The 18,241-nt window shown below is 41.0% G+C and overlaps 1 protein-coding gene across 2 annotated transcripts in view; it reads right to left on the bottom strand.

Annotated features, from left to right (window-relative positions):
* tspan9a (tetraspanin 9a) overlaps positions 1-17,738 on the bottom strand; it is a 138,050-nt gene extending 120,312 nt beyond the window's left edge. For both annotated transcript variants that reach the window (XM_026366626.1, XM_026366625.1), the window contains exon 1: positions 17,450-17,738. The gene's annotated coding sequence lies outside the window, so the exon portion shown is untranslated. The remainder of the gene's footprint in view (positions 1-17,449) is intronic.
* Positions 17,739-18,241: the final 503 nt, after the last annotated feature.

The following is an 18,241-nucleotide window of genomic DNA, read 5'->3' as shown; positions in this document are numbered from 1 at the left end:
CCTTGATGTTTTTTACAGAATGATCATAACCGGGGCTGTGAAATACAGTGCCCTTTTCCATCGCCTTCAACCTCCACCTCCTTCATCCTCCCCCTCTCCTCAGTCAGGGTTTACTGTGTATTGAATGATTCACCTCTACACTGTTCACTTCAAACCGGAAGCCAGAAAATGCTCTAACCGGCATCACAGACTGAAATGACTAACTGCAGCTCATATTAAAAGAAAGAAAAATAGTTTCAGAAAATTCTTAATTTAGAAGAAAATAATGTCTCTGAAAGTTTTGACCCCGCACGCCAATCTCCTGGCCTTTGAGAACAGCTTATCAAAGCAGCTGCCTTAGTCCTGTTTTGATCTGTGCTTTCCAGCAGTTTCAGCTTCACTTCCTCACTTCCAGCTGTTTTAGGACTTTAGCTTTAACTTGATCTGCTTTAGTCCTTATTCACAACAAAGAAGGACGACACAACTAAAGCTGACAAAGTACAGCTGATCTAGATTCAGGAGGACTCTGATGCTCACTGAGCTGCAGTGATGAAAGCAGATCTGAATGTAATGTTGTACATCTGAGCATGATAAGCCTACTATTAACTAAGTGAAGCAACGACACATTTACTAATCTCATCACATTTATTAACATCATCACATTTTTTCATCCTCAGCTCTGCCAGTAAAAATAACACGTTCAAAGAAAACTGAGCCGCAAGCAGAGCTGGGGAACTGTATAATGTGTTGCACAAAGAAACATTAAACAAATTGTACATACTAGATCACATCAGCTGCCAGTATGAGCATGTGAAAAATGACATAATTGAAGATGTACACTTTTGACTGCAGCTCAGAAGTAGTTTCAGTGAAGCATTTAATTGACAGACTGTCATTAGAATGATTTCCCCTATTAAAACCAATTGAGAAAGAGGCTGAATTAAGGAATTCCCCCTCCGTGTAAAAACTCAACCATTAAATCGTGTCCTTGCCGGGCCCCTCTACAAGAACAAACAGTGAGCAGAATTTAAAAAGCCAAGTGAATAAGCGTGACAAAAAAAAAGCTTCTAGTGAAGGAATTTATAGCCACTGCCTTTGCTATTAATTTTCCTCTTTTACCTTTGGGAAAAAAGCTTGGCCAGAGCAACAGGTCTCCATGGACCACCTTCTTTATTACCCTGAGCTAACCTAGGCCCCAGATGTTGCTTCCATTCAACAAAAAAAAGTGCACTATTTGCAGTCATCTGTGAAGTTTGCACCAATAGTGTGGACAGATGATGTACAGTACAGTGTCCTTCCAAAACAGAGAACTGAACTAAAAACATTCCCCAACTTATTTGGACACTGGCAACATGATGTCATCATGGTGGGCAGCACAGTCATACACTTAGTGGATGTCGCCTGTTTCCTGCCCATTGTCAGCTGAAAAGTGAGCACAGCTGACAGATTGATGCCATTCATCCAACTGCCTGCCAGAGGTCACTGCTGCACTACACAGGCCACTTTAATCACTTACCAGCAGAACCCGAAGACGCTGAGCTTAATTATAGTCAAACTGTTTGATCTGAGCTCACAACACTTAAGGAACACTGAGTTTTTAGAGCAAAGGCTCCTCAGAGGCTCCGCTCCTGCTTACTGCTGACAGGGTGCTTCATCCTGAGCAGCGTGACCCAGAATGAAAAGCAGCAGTATGCTTTCACACTTTGAGCTGGCTGGCGCTTGGTGGTGCCTGTTTTACATGGATAGTCATGATCCAGAATGCTCCTTCATTCATGTTAGCCCACCTCATTTAGCCTCAGGATCACAGCATGAAAGAGGTTGGAAGCTCATGTAATTTCCCTACTTTAGCTTTTATATTTTAAGAGCGGATATGCACTGAGTAACCAAAAGACAGAAACAACTGCATTGTAATCCTATACAGTACATGGACCGGGCAATGAATTCTGCCTCATTTGAATGTGTGGACAAATGTGTAGTGGGTTGAGTTGACTTCAGTCAACATGTAAATATTTGTGGAGTTGCTGTATTAGGATGTGCTGTAATAAGGCATTCTTAATAGTCTGGCTGAAATATCTTTGTATGATTTACAATTCCCAAAAAATGCTTATTTTACTTCTCACTTCTTTAGCTGATGTCCCTTCTGTTCTGATTGTTATGCTTGCAGCAAGCCATGAATGTAGTAGGAGAGCAGATGGGCACATCTGTGTTAACCTATGACCCCCTCACAAACTCAAATGGCTTCATTTACTAAAGGTTTGCCTGTAGTACATTGCATGCAAACTTGATACCACCCGCAAGAATAAGGGTACAAGTTGATCTACTGAAAGTGTGCACTGAGGACCCACAACAGGAATAGCACAAGCTGTAGCTTTTGCACCTTTGCTGTAATAAATATTTAAAGTGGGACGTTTGTGCCCGAGTGCACAAAACACAGGGATATGAAAGTGGAAATATACACAAAAAGAGCCTGAAAGCAATTTGCTATGGCTAAGGATAAATTCAATACCTTTGAAAAGCAGGAACAATCTGCTTGTGCACCAAACACTGATGCTATTTGAAGAAGTAGGATGCAAATGAGAAATGAAAGAATGCATTCAAAACAACCATTTACCACTGATGTTAATATATTTGTCCAGAACAGTCCAAAATGCCCTCAAACAAAACACAATTCTCAAGATTTGGTGCTCATTATTTAGGATCTTAGTAAATCACTTATCTTAGTGACCAATTCCTGAAAGAAAATTCAGGCTGCTTTTCCATATACAGTAGGTTGGCAGCCCTTATAGCTCATAATAATTTATGCCTAGCAAATTACTAGACCAGGCAATACTAGAGGTCATGTTGTTAAGTTTTGGTTAAGCCTTAGGTTAAATCATAAGGCTCATATATGTGAGCGTGTAAGTGCGTAAAGGCTATTTCCTGTAGTCTCCCTCCCCAGGGTTTGGAGGTAGTCAGACAGGAAGTACACCAATAACAGAGCAGCAAGTCAGCGCTAAACAATGTGTAGTTTAGTCACAGGAGCAGATTTCCGGGAGGTCTATTGTCTGTTCTACTGCAACGCTGCCGGGAAAACTGGGAAATACCCACTGCAGCAGACATTATTTCCTGGCATCGTCCATTCTTAATTCTCAAAACGTAACTAACAGAAGGAAATTCATCACTTAAGACATTTTTTTTTACAAACAATAACTGCAGTTTGATAGAGTTAAGACAGAATTAGAACATGCTGAGGATTGAACTTTAAAACCACAAAAAGTAGTGGTGTAACATGTAACACGATTTTCTCACCAGCTCAGATGTGGTCAGTAACAGGCAGCCTGCCTTAAAATCCACTTGTAATAGGAAATATTCAGAGAACAACAATAGCACACACATCTGGAGTGTTAGAAGGTATACAGTATGTTTGAAGAAATGACATTGCACGTAAAGGTTTAAGACAATTACATGAGTATGCGGTGAAGTGAATGTCAGTGTGGTGAATGTTACCCTCTCACTAAATGCGAGTGTGCTACTGAACTCAGCAGCCCTGTCACTAACACAGCTGTCAGCGGTTCATATGGATATTTGCTTGAGCACACTTTCATTCACACAATGACATAGTAAGACATGTCATAGATATTACCATGGACTGCTTCCTCGTGAGCCAGGATTATCTCTACTGACCACAAATGTGGGATCTGGACAAATCTTTGCCAGTCAGGAAATTATAGCCCGTGCCACCGCACTTCCCAAGCATTCCAATGATTCTATTTCTGGCCACTGGTTCGAACATTAGCTGACTTGCACTGGAGCTGGATGCTGTTTTCAACATGAACTAGTGTCCATGTGGATATTGCAGGTTGACAGTGCAGACGAGTCCACAACTGACCACAGGCCATGGGCCACTGTCTGCTGTGACAGGCTCTGCACTAGAGAAGCCCTCGTCTGATTTTTTTGTGAATCTCTCTTCCACATGTCAGCTAGTCCAAAACCAGAGCCAGTCACCTCTGAAGCTGCCAAATATATCTACAACCTGCAGCCTTCCACCTGCCATACTACATACTTGAATTTCTGGTCAGGCAGGCATGCCACCACAAACCCACAATCGGTGCTACACTTAACAGTCTGGTTCTGCTGTAAGACAGATGACAGGAAAGAATTGGTGAAGGGCAAAAAATAAAATAGAGGAAGCATAAGAGAGGCACGACAGAGGCCCAGGCAGAGACGTGGTGTTTACTTACTCAGTGTTCCCTTCACTTTAGCCAAAAGGAAAGTCAACAAGTCATTAGTTTTATTATTTTTAGTTGAGGATTCAAAACTGTAAGACTGTGGGGCACAAAAAATAAAGCTAGGAACTGACATTTCCCTTTTACATTGAAAATTTTCCATGTGTGATAAGAATGTTTTCTTTCCCTCAAAGAATGAGGGTTCAACGCCACCCTGCTTGTGTTTTTGGAGCCAGTGTTTAAGAGCGGCATCTAATCTAGATCTTGTGAGGGGCTGTAGGGTGAAACGGCTCTAAGATCTGAATCACTGCTTCAGCCAACGAAACGCGGCTCTACAGTACGGAGCGCCACTGTGATATTCTCTTTTAGCGCTTTAATTCACCACCTGACATCGATGAGTGAAGTATCAAAGGAAAACATGTCTGAAGTTAACCGTCTGAAACAGCCACTTCAGATAATAACACAAAAAGAAGAAAAACCCTGCCCTGAGGCCGCGCACTGGAAATGTTCATCTGGCATCGAAATGTGTGATGTGTTAAGTACAACCCTGACAGTTTATCTGCTGAGCTACAGTACATCTCGTTGAGAGTCGTGTCAAAGCTACCTATAATTATACCCTCTGCAAATCACACATCAAGATCTGCCTTAACCACCTGGATATCAATGCCTGACTTTAAGTGGCACCTTTTGCTAATGATTGCTGAACATTTCAAGATTTGACCCAACAGCTTGGCGTGAGGACGCCTGTGAAGCCGGCATTAATGCCATAATACTAACAGCACTCTCAAAGTTGGATCCCCTAGCTTTCAGTATAAGTGGGTACATTAGGCAGGTCTGCTGGATATCTCCCAGAGGATTCAGCTGCTTGTGATAGCGGAAAGAGCGTGAGAAGCTCTTTCAGTATATTCTTAGTACTGCCTCTCCCTTATTGCCTCTCTCTCTCTCTCTCTCTCTCGCCCCCTTCTCCAAATCTGCCAGCACGCCTCTTCTTCAGAATTTGCCCATCAATCTTTTATTTTTCAATTGCTCTGTGACACCGGACTCTGCAAGCAAGATTTCACAACAGTTACACAACATAAGGAACGGCGATGATTATCAGTAGGAATATTTTCAGCATGTTTTTGTTTTGTTGTTTTTTTTCCCCCTATGCAAATATAATATTACACAGATATGAAGATGTTGACCTTGTACCCTACATCATATTACAGACAGTATATTTGCGTCATTTGTTATGACTTGGGTTCAATTAACAGAAATAACAACTAATTTTTAAAACATACAATAACACTTTTAATGTTTTAAGGATATGTGAGGATTTGCTGCTTTTGCAGTTAAATCAGTAAAATTACAATGAATCATTAGTGGAAATATTTCCTGGTTGAAACGCCTCCACATTTATCTAAATGGTAAAACAGTGATGTAAACAGAAGGACAGTAACCATAGAATATATACAAGTACACTATTCCCCCCATCCCTTTTCCTTATTTAGTATATTAGAGTAAATCTTGTGTGGGTCTTTCACTATTTAACGTTCCCTCAGTGGACACAACAGATTCAGCAGAGAAGACATCTGCACACATGACTTTCTATCCCCAAGCATAACTACATTTCCGGAGCCACTCTGTTGGTTTTTCCTCCCATCTACCAATCTGCATCCCTCCCTGCCTGAATCCCTGTGTGGCCCCTGGCCTGCCTGCACATATGAGGTTATTAGGAATTAGATTTTGTCCTGAAAAAGTACCGCACTGCGTCCAGCCTGAGCCAGACAGCCCTCTAGCCTCAGAGGCAGTCCAAACAGGAAAACTGAATCAGGGGAGATAAAACTCCATTTATATTCTCCCCTAACGGGGACCTGACCAGATCGTCATGATCACATGATGAGCTACTGTGTGGAGTAAGTGATATTATGCATAATAGTCAAAAACGTAATACTTGAAACTCTTGTAGTATGATCACACGTTAAATATTAATACTAAACATTTTCAATCACAGCTTTTTCAAGTAGCAAGGCATTCCAATTTAATGACACAGGCAATGCCAAGAGAGCTGCTTGGACACACGCACACAGCTTTGGATGAGCACCAACACAAATGTGGTGGCGATCAATCACTGAGAGGAACCGGCAGCTCTAAGCACTCGCACGAGCAGCATAAAACTTGCATCACATAATGATGGAAAGTCATTTCCATAAATAATTGATCACGACGCTAAAGGCGCAACCCGAGAAATGAAACAACTAACATAAGCAATTGCGGTTGAATCTAACAATTCAATTCAAATCAGTGTTTGGCCTTTTGGATCAGTTGCTGCAGTGTGACCCAGATCACGCTTGGTGACAGAGTGTGTAGGTGAGAGAGTGTGTAGGTGAGAGAGTGTGTAGGTGAGAGAGAGAGAGAGAGAGAGAGAGAGAGGGGAAAAAAAAGGGGGAACAGGATGGGGTTACCGCAGGTCATGCTGTTGAACAGGAAGTAGCTAATGATGCCTGAAGTAATTTACGGCCTCTGTAAGAAACAACAGACCTGTCTGCCTCAAGGCAGGGTGACATTGAAGCAACTAAAAACTAAATTATATTGCATATTTTAAGATTATATTGTAAAATACAGAGATAGAAAAGGTTTAGATACCTAAAGAATGGACCAATCAGAACACAGTACACAAACACAGTGTGTTCCTCTTTTGTATATTTCTGTCTGCAATAAAGGAGTTTTTCAAGCTGATATTATACATTTTGATGATAAGTACGCACTAAGGAATCGGGGTCAGGATGTACAGCTTCCTTTACGTGCAGAGGTGCACTCCAAAGCTGAGTGTCACAAAACTTCAAGAACCTCATGATGCTAAACCAAGAAGCTATCTTTCAAAGTTACAGTGTATTTGAGACAAATTTACCTCTACAGGCATCTGTGACGACCTGGATGTCAATGCTTTGACAAAACCCAAATCATTTCCTTTAATGTCACGTCTAAAAAAAAAACTAAATAAATAAAAAACACTGCGGAAATGTGCCTGCAAATTTGTTTGAAGCAATCACAGCTCAATGATTAAAGACGTGGGTTATTTCTGATGATTATTTCAACATAAACACTAAGTGATGGATCGAGTTCATGTGTTTTACAAAAGCCAAAAAATGTCATGGAAATGTTGGCTAACTTCAATTTGTTATATTGAAATGACAAAGACGAAGTGGATTACTTCAATAGTAGGTAATGATATTTTATTGATTTATATTTATTTTAGGGTAGTAAAAAAAGAAGATGACAGAATTTTCTCTGTTCTATATTATGATCATCCACACATTGCTTATTGCCATCAATATTGTCTGCCATTTCACATCAGACACAAAGAGAATTTCATTGTAAAACACAGTTGGGCTGCATATTATTCACAGTCAAATCACAGTGTGCAAATATAATTGAATCTAGACTTAAAGTCTTTGTGGCACATTCCCTGTAATGATGTATGTATTAATAATACAGAAAATAAAATTAAAATGCTGCGTTTCTTTCTCATCATATATTATATTTATACTAACTTCTAGACACTGGTAAGAATAAAAATACTTGACAATATGATTAATGAGTGAATTACATTGGCTGTAACTAATGACGCGTCAGTGTTCACTACATCTTGACTTGATGTATGATGGACGCACACAGACTTATCAATCACATAAGAATTGAACACACTGAGCATATGAAGCAGCCAAGTGTCATTACATACATATTAAAGAGGGAGCCTGGGAAGTAAGTGGGAACACGTATGCACACAGTGATGAGAAGTGCTATTGATTAACAGTTACTCTGAGTCGAGAGCAGCCAAGTCTTGAGTCAAGCCCTCTTTAAGGAATTATTATGGCACACTGATTACCCAGGAGGGACACAGGCCGGTTGTTGAAAATGTCTCACTAACAAGCCTGTGTGTCAGTATTATTCCCCCAACCACAGCCTTGAGTCAGGTCAGTGTGAGGCTACCGCAAACTCCACTCATCAGAGCAAACCTCAAGTCAGCAGTGGAAACCAAGTTTGACAAGGGGAAGCATTGAGCTAAAGTTCAATACCTAGTAGGACTTTCAACACTCAGCAACTACTGTGTCTTGCAAGACACCATCTATATCCTCCGACTGTTTATCACAGCTTGATAAAGGTTAGTGAAAAAAAATGATAAACATCACTTATATGAGCAGTACTCCTGCTGCGAATGTGTCGTGAGAATGATTTCTACTGCTGAATAACACAGCGTGGTTTATCAATGCTGGATTTGCCTTTGAAAGCCAAAAGCCACCAAGTGTTTGTACAGTATGAGGAGGATCAATGTAAGCTATATTACCATGAAGCACTGAGATGTGGGTCTTATTAAGAGACTATCCTGTGTGTTGAGCTGTGAAAATAATATATTCACTATCATAACTATTATTTCTTCACAGCCATGAAGGAAATGAAGCACCTCTCATGCACAACTAGTCATCCTGCCACAGAACCAATTTCATGCTTACAGGCAATTTACCATCAACTCTCACACGGAGAGCAGCCGTGGATTCTTAGGAGTTCTGTATTAGGCTGTGTATAATTATATCTTTCTTGGAGGAAACCTAAGTAAAAAGAGGCAGCAGTTTTTTTCCGCGTGGGCTGTCTAAGCCAGAGCTTGGACAGCGGACAAAAATAATGGGACATTCTCGTCACAATATCTAAAAGAAGACTATACAGTAGATACAAATAACTGTGGAAATAAATTCATAAATAACTCTGATTTTTACACAGCTGAGGTAGAAACCAGTGTCAACATGCAGGACGTGCTGTGGCTAGCATTTTGTCCAGTGTCAAGGATAATACAAATGATACATGAAGTCTCACCTCTACTTAATCAAGTGCCCTCGCAGCCATAATAAATGCATTCACACAGTTGGCTGGTGTTGCATTTGTGGCCCCAGCTGTGTGTGTGTGTGTGTGTGTGTGTGCGAAAACTGAGTGGGCTCAATTCTATTCAGCACGCATGCCCAGGGCTCGTCTGATTTGCATGTTAAACGGGATCTCTCAAAAGATGTGAATGCATGTGTCACACATGCTGAGAGCAGGGCCAGAGAGGTCCCCTGTTACCGCCCCCCAGTGGCGTTTGGAGAGAAGGCTAAACGAGAAGGAGGCATGGGGTCAAGAGGACGGCTCTTCAGCAAATGCCAAGCATTTTGGGCCAGGACAGAAAGAACAAACATGCCTTGTGTGGCTGCCAACCATTATACCAGCACCCGGCAGGCCAGTGTGAGGCTGTGTACAAATGTAGGTAAAAATATCAAAAGTCTAAGTATTAGGATAATGTGGTAAAAGTAATCCAAGTATTTGGACTGACCAGTCCTATCAGGACCTACTGTTTAACAGCGTGGCCTTCAGTATAGACTGCATTCATGCAAACAGCCAGACCAACAAACCATCCAGAGGAAACTTTTCCAGAAGCTTTAAAACATGATATAGTTGGTCATTTTTCAGAGTTCAGATATATTTTGCATCTTTGTCATTTAAGTTTTAGATATAGAGGTATCACTTTTCTGTTAAACACTATAGTAAAAAATGTAAAATAAGTCACATTATTTGAATAAACAAATATCTATCTATACACACAGACAGACAGATAGATAGATGGATTGCAGTTCAATAAGTAAGTAAAAACCTGTAATGATTGGGTATCGGGCTGTGTGTGAGCTGTGTGCACTTTATTCAAATGATATCACACGATTTTCCTTTTCATTGAGGGCGAGGTTTTCCAAACAATGGAGGTGATTGCCATTTGCTGTCAGCAATTACTGAGGTTACTCAGCGCAGCTTTCAACAATATGCACAATAATCATCTTGTTTTACTGAGAGAGTGTGTTTTACTGTTTGACAAGCCAACCATTGTAAAGCATTCTGCATAACTGAGCACGGCCTAAAGACGTTCCAAATGTCTCTGCCAAAATGGCTAAATGCTCATGCAGGTTGACAATTTAAAGTCCAGAAATAGATACGTGTGGTAATTTTTACACTTTCACTCCACATGAGAACAGACTGAGAGTTTGTCCATCTAAAAGCAATGAAAGTGCAATTTGTTGTGCAGCAGTACATTTGGTTTTTGCAGACACTATCCCCGCATGCTTCAATGAAAAATCTCGTTTTTAATCAACAATATGGAGAAAGTGCCAGTTATTCAACACAATTCTCCGCTTCATTGCCTTCAATCGAACGGCACTGCTGCTCTCAAAATAGCACTCACTGTATTCAAATCTCAGAGATTTGAATTCATTCCCGCAAAGAAACTGAGGTCACCCCTTCAAAATAACCTACAGTATATACACAAAGCAGCAGTCCCATATAATTAGTTTAGTCTTTTCAAAGGTTTTTCCTCAAGTACAGAGTTGCACTTACACTAAATTTGTTCCTTAACATTTGAAGATAGAAATCCCCAAACTGCCCATTTGGCCTATTATACTGATATCACACCACAGCGTAAACGCTGATTTAATTATAAATATGGAAAGTTTTGAAAAGAACTTGTGTAAACAAAATAACAGCAGAGCAGGAAATTGGGAAACCATTGTAACTGTCATGAGATAACAGGATGTAGATAAATATAAACAAGTTCATCTTGGTGAAATGTATTAATTCTCTGTCAAAACACGTCAACATTAATGACAGAATGAAAGTCAGGCACATATCAAACCTCTACCCCAAGACCCATTTCTTGATGTTAAAAGGTTCAAAATAAACTGTCACCTATTCTTTGAGTGTCTCGGTTTTTTAAGTGTCTGCTGTCTCAGAGGTCGGAGGCTGCACAACGTATGAGCTTGGGAATACCTTTGCCAAAGGATCTGCTTGCAGCCCTCCTCTGGGTAAATAAACACACGTCACTCATCAAAGTCTCAGATGCAGTTTCACTCTGTCTTGATTTTTAGATTGTTTGCTTTGCTCAGATGCCTGCAGTCTCTTTCTCTGCTCAGCAATCAGACAAAATAACAGCCACACAATACCGTGCAAGTGGTTGTGTGACATCGTGCTTAAATGCTCATGTTCTCGGTCGACAGCAGACACAAAGGTTTTGCAGATTTAATTTAAGAAGAATTTAAATGGAAGTAAGTAAATGAAAGTAAAGTATGAAAGTAAATTGAGCAACTATTACATAACTTCACAAGCTTTTCCATCGTCACTCCTAATAAAAGTGCATCACCGGACAAACCTTTTTCTTTATTTCCTTCTACCCCAACAAACCTTCAACTAAAAGGTATTTGTACTTTTATAAGTAACAGAAATAAACCAGTATAACACCTTCACTCGCAGTAAAGAACTACTACACTAATGTCATGTGCTAACCTTGTAGCCACACTTGCTAAATAGCCTAAATGAGCTACTGTAATTTGTCTCTTCCTACTCAGGAACTCATAACTACTGTTACTGTAAACATACTGTAAATGTGGCATTTCTGCTATTTGCTAATTAGTCATCAGCACAAAGCAGCAGAGGATTGTTGCTTTGCAGGTATTAAACCTACGCATTAAACATGTTGATACTGACCTGATGATGGACTAAGATGACATTACATTTAATTCTGAGGCATGAGGGAAGGTCTATGCTTATCGTATTTTATGGCAATCCAGGGAGCAAATAAGATCCTGCACGATTGTGACTGAAAAGTAAAGAGGTTCAAGACACCTATGAAATGAAATCCTATGTTTCAGTGATGGTACAGACTGCACAGACAAAAGGCCGCGTTAAATGACGCAGACACTCCTACGCCCAGAAAAACACCCACGCCCAAAACAGAGCATTTGGCAGCACAGGCAAAGGGTTGGAAGGTTAGTAATGAACGTTTTTACCACAAACGTAACTTCAAGTAAAGTATTTACTGAACAACTTCCAGTACTTTGGTGGTTTTTGGGCTTTTATTAATCCAAAGTTCCATTTATTCAGTAGCCCATTAAAGTCTGTTTATGTATAACTTTGATGATTGGAAATTGCGGTTTCTTCATTTTAATTAACCAAATGTTTCCAATGTTGTGCGTAAGTGTTTTCTGTCAGTGGATTTCACTTTGATTTCTAGTAACCTACACTGACGTGTGTGTTTTTGCAGCTTTTCAGTAAGACAATTTCTGGAACGACTTAATGAACCGTTGATGAATCAAGTCCAATCAAATCATCCTCCCTCAAATTAATCACGCTGGACAACAATTCAGTTCCATGTTTTGTATTTGATGATGCCACTATTAACCTCTTCCCACTGACCTCCTCCCCAAATGATGAAGGGAAGCGCTCAGTTTCACAACAGTGTCCACTGAAGTGACAAATAAGTAGAGAGGATCATGTTCAAAGATTTCAACTGCCATGCTGAGGTCCCAATCCAAGAAGCACCAGGCTCAGTAATGGCTCATAAAAGGTGCTTTTGATTAGAGCACTGGCCCGAGGCAGGAGGAGAGCTGGCTCTGCCTATGAGGCTCCCTTGTGTAGCGGTTCTAAGCTGGTAATGAAATACTCTTTCTCTTACTCTTTTTTATTGTAGCATCAAGCATTTAGGAGACCAAACAAGACCAAGACAGGAGAGGCAGCATTCAGAGTTGTGCCAACAAATTGCCAACAATTTTTTTTCCCCCTTGTTGTGACTCTTCTTGCCCCTCAAAGAACATTTAGGTTGCTGCAGCTCACGGTGCTTCCCTCTTTAAACTCCTCAAATACCCAACAAAAGCTCTGCTTTGCTCATACTTGATATAATGATCTAAAAGTCCTTTACCATACACTATATTACACATCACACAATACACGTTGTGTTAATGGGATCATTTAAATGCGATCTGGAGTTAATATGAACTCCATGAAATCAGTTCTCTGAAATGGCACATTGTACGTGGCATGGCTTACTGTCAAAAGTGGTATTTTTAAATTCAGGCACATGCTGTTTTTCTGCATTTGCACATTTGGCATTTTGGTGACTAACCATGAGCACACTAAGACTGAATTGTGGAGGCGCGTATGATGGGAGGAGTAGCAGCAATTTTGGTGTCAAGGATTACTGGTTTGATAAAATATCGTTGGCTGTCTGTGGGTGGCGGTACAGGTGGGTCTTTCATCTGCAGACTTCTAATTTGAAGGGACAGAGTCCAATTTCTTGTCTTTTCTTTTGAATTGACAGGACTTGGCTCTTTATTACACACAAAGATGAAAGGAAATGTCTGTGATTTATGCCACTCATCATCATGCAAAACAGCGACACTGCTAATCAGCGGATAACGCTCTCCACACAGTGTCCACTCACTCTCCTGCCAACGTAGACCAGATGAAAGACTGCCTTTTAGTTTTTACCTAGAGACACAAGGAAGAATTTAGTGGTACTTAATGTTTTTTTTTTGGCTTTGGCTGCCCATCCAAAAAAAAAAAAGTCCCCATTTTGATTAATCTAAGCAAATAGTTAAGAGCCTCCCATTGGATAATTACTAGATGGATGATTATTTTTCAGCTGGCAACAAGTTATTTATCATCAAGCAGTACCAGCAGGCTACAGGCCATGTGTTGTAATTCATTGTGTAGCTGGTTCACTGATACAGATGCTGGTGTACCTCTTTATCTAAAACTGCACCCGTTTGTATGTTTTGTTCCTCCTGACGTAAAACAGAGCTTACCTGTGATAAAAGAAATCTCTAAAAACAACAAAGTGTGGTCCAGTTAAACGGTTAAAATGCTGAAAGCTGAGACTTCACATGTCCTCAATTATTCAGAGTCCTGTTTATAGTCACTGGAGCCATCTCTCACACATAATGTTCAAATTCGTCTGGATGTGATCCTCCCAGTCCTGGACCAGGACGGGAGGAGGGTTTCTGAGCAGTCAAATATTTGGCCAGTAAATTGAAACAGAAATCCATTCCACATTTAAAGCAAATAATTACTAAAAAATAAACTTCATCCCAACAAAAATAATATATGGCTCCAGTTTCACTATGACTTACACACTGGTTTTGACTGAAATTAATGAATGGATATAGACAAGGGTATAATTATAGCACTCTATGTAATTTGACAAGACATAAATGCCGTTATTTACAACCAGGTGCTGCTTTTTTCTCTTTTATTTTTTACTTCAGAAAAGAACACTCAGTCCTGCAATTTATAAAGGGATCTAAATAAAACATAATAAAACAAGACAGAACCTTAAACAGCTGTAAGACCGTTTTGTTTGCAATTAGAGCAAAGTTGCCACAAGAAAAGGCTGATGAAAATAGACATTTTTTAAAAAGGAGCATCACACGTTATTTTTTTCCAACATGGAAATAAAGCAGGACTGAATAAAAGTTTTTGTTTTTGTCTATGAATTCATTTCTACGTAGTGTCAGTGGTTACTGCACCAACACCGACAAAGGCAAGCAACACAGGCTGTAGTTACACAGGCCAGCAGGGAAGGAAGCTCTGCCAGCTAAAGTCAACAAGTCTGACATTTGGACCTGAAACAACACAACACAAGGTCAGCAGTAAAAGGCAATACCTTAACTTTTACTTTAACAAATACTGCTTAGATGATGATGGAGAGCTGGATAGATACTTTAGTAATCCCAAGAGAAATTCTGGTGTTGCAGTAGCCATTAGAGAGAGAAACATACATACACATGCAGAAAATATTAGAAATACACATCTAAACGCATCTAGCAAAACTCCAAATGTACCGAACAAAATGATGGCATGTACATGTACATGTGCATGTCATACACAGGGTTTATGGTGGTGAACTTTACACAAAGTGCTGCACAATAACTCTTTATCAGAGGCTCTTTTACAGATCAGGTGGCAATGACACAGAAACAAACTAAACAAAAGCCTGAAATGGTCAAAGCTGTAAGTGGTAACAGAAAGGGAGCAAAACTGTCCCGCTAAAAATTAATATTCTCCACCAATGGTCAACCACATTCAGGCATCAATTCAGTTTCATCAAGATAAATGGGTTTGTAGCGACAGCTCAAGCTGGCAGGATCCCGGCTCAAAAACAGGCTCTACTGTAAACAACCGCCTGCAATTCACAGAGCGCGGTCAAAATATAGGCACAGAATGTGCTGCTGGCGGTGTACATAGAGCTAGGAATCAGATATCTGATCTGCATCTCATGAACGCACAGGTTGAGAGGGGCACATATAAAAATGGAGAGACTCGCCTGCAAGACTGCAAATAAGCACAATAGCACAGCACTTCTGTGACACGAGATGCAAAGTCAGAGTGAGGGTGAAGCCCCCCGATATGGTCGCCCTGGTGCTGACGGGCCCGGAGGGATGTAATTAAAGTGTCAGAAAAAAAAAAAAAAATCAGGAGGGACAGGAGACAAGAGAGAAATAAACAGATGAAATAAATGTTGATTTAGCAGCACAGCTCCTCCATTGTGAGGCCTGGTGGAATTAAATCTGCCCAGCACGGACGGTCCTGTCCCCTCGACGCAGAGAATAGGAACTTTCACGAAGGGACGGAGCAGAGAGCCAAGCTCTGTGGCGACTGTGTGGGACCACAGAGAAAGCTGAGGAAGAAAACACAGTCGGAGGCTCACACTGGCGCTTTTGTTTACCACAGCCGAGCATCAGCCAGTGCATCCCAGAGGAAAGCCTCTCGACAAAGGTTATGATTGTTATCGATTGAAAATAGTCAAAGAGAAAGTTTGCCGTCGATGCCTTTGATGTCAGTGCCTGCATGCGGGTTTCATTATGTAAAGCGAGGCCTCGCTGAAGAGCTGAACACAATGAGAAGCAGCTGAGAGCTCATGCTACGCTTTGACTGTAGTTTACCGGTGGATATGGTAGTAGATAACTGTGACTGCTGGGAATTGAATTCAAAAGCTGCATTTCTAATCCTTGGTAAGCCCCCGGTTTATAACCAACCAGATTGTGGTAGATGTTTGGGGTTAGAGGGCGGCCGAGGAGCAATTTAGCCTCTAAAGCTGGTGAAAATCATCGAGTGAAATTAAGAAGGAAATGTACATATTACTTCACAACAGTTGGGACAAGGGGGCACTGACCCTGATGCCACGGAGGAGGAAGGAATGTGGGGTCAGACAGTGCAGGACCTCTCTCCCCTCCCTCACACCAGAATAGAAATGATCAAATATCAAACTATCAAATACCTGACGTACGTGACTACTTCACTACAAGTGGCCCTTTAACCTTGTTTTTTTGTTTGTTTTGTTTGTTACTGTAAAGCTTCTTCTAGCTCTACAGCAGCAAACAAGTGGACTGTTGAAGTGCAGGGTTTTCAGCACATCTGGAAAATATTATTCACCCAATGGGATGCACCACAAAACGTCATTCTCCTCTCACTTTTAAACACCACTTTGCTTTACAGGAGTTGGTTAACACAGGGGCCAACACACACACACACACACACACACACACACACACACACACACACACACACACACACACAATGTAGAGCTGAGGTCTGTGGATGGAAAGAAGCTTTCCTCCAGAGTGGTTAGGTATAAATTTACATTTCCAGCCACACACACCCACACACACACACACACAGTCCAATGCTGAATCGAAGGGGCCATCAGTGAGACACTGGTGATGAGCATATTGTTGAATGAGTCGCACACACGAGTCCGAGCGACATCTCATTCAGCTGTTACCACTGCAGAGTCTCTGACTTTATGCTTTAGATTCCTGACATTCCTTCAGGCCTTCACGATCACCTTATAATGGAGCACAAGTCAAATGTGAAGGCGCTGAGCACGCAGAATGCACATTGCCACAAAACAGAAACAGAGTGACTTGTGAATAAAATAAATAAATAAAGTGATTTTTAGAAAGCAAAATAGACAAGATGAACAGTTCCAAGTGATGTCTTTATATGAAGCCTGTGTTTTTGTCCTGTAGCTCACATCCTGCTTAGCATGTGACAGACTCATGTTCCCCTGCCAAAAATAAACAGCTTATTATATCAAAAAGTTATACTAGAGTTCATGAGGGAAAATAAAACCACTCATCGCTGACAACTCAGCTCTGTGGGCGCACTATAAAAACAGTACTTTAATACAGAAGCAGTATTCCCACAGTTACACAGGCTGTTATTCTCCTGCTCGTTATAGAGACATTCATTTGTAGTTAATTCAGGTTGATGTGTTCAGTCGTGTTAAAATCCTCTAACGGTGACAGGCAGCAAAAAGAACAAGACGTCGTGATGAGTCCAACACACAGTGGAGATACATCACGGTGCCATGACGCAGCGCTGCGTGTGGCCCAAAAACAAACTGCGCGTAAACACACTCCAACAAACCCTGTGCGTCTTACCTGGAAAACCCGAAGTTGCTTTAAACTACCGTTCAGCAGCTGCAACCTGTCGGACCACAGGGGGGAAGGAGACGCAGCGGCTGCCACCAAACTTCAGCGCAACAGCTTCAGCGCACAAACTTTCCAGTCGCCGCGACGCACTGTTTCATTCCGCTTGTGTCCTGTCAAAAGAAAGAAAAAAGTATGCGGGATCGCGCTTTGACAACTTGCGGTGTCCGGTATTTGTCTCCGTTTGATGATGAATTGCGGACAGACTATTCTGGTTGGACAAGGACAAAATGAAGTTTGAGGAAGAGGAGGAGGCTCTAACTGACTCCTACAGGCGCGTCAGAGTCCGGACCTTTATAAGAGAGAGGGTTGGGTTGAGGCCATGAGAGTGGAAGGAGCTTGATTTATTGAGATTAGTCTCAGAGGGTGAAGTACATTATAATAATTTGGCTGTAAAAGCTACTTTCACCATCTAACCCCAGAGACCACGGTAAAGTAAATATTAGGAACATTAGGAACGTATCATTCCCTTAGCACGAATGGGAATTAGGATTTAATGCATCAATAAATCTTCATAGTTTGAATATAGCCACTAACTGTTGTTTAAGTGGTAAGAATAATCTTCAAAACAACCCAAAACACTTCTCAGTGACAGATCATTGTGGCATATTCCACTTCCCGGTGTCTCTTTTAATCACTTCATGAATTAGATGATGACAAGACTGTAGCGGGTTCATATGTTCAAATCACAAACATGGTGTTTAAAGAGCCATCGGGCCAGGAGTGTAATTTACATAAGACTGA

The sequence above is a fragment of the Anabas testudineus genome, chromosome 6, assembly GCF_900324465.2.
Source record: "Anabas testudineus chromosome 6, fAnaTes1.2, whole genome shotgun sequence".
Lineage (NCBI taxonomy): Eukaryota > Metazoa > Chordata > Actinopteri > Anabantiformes > Anabantidae > Anabas > Anabas testudineus.
The sequence above is the reverse complement of the archived record's forward strand: the minus strand, read 5'-3'. Positions and strand labels throughout refer to the sequence as shown.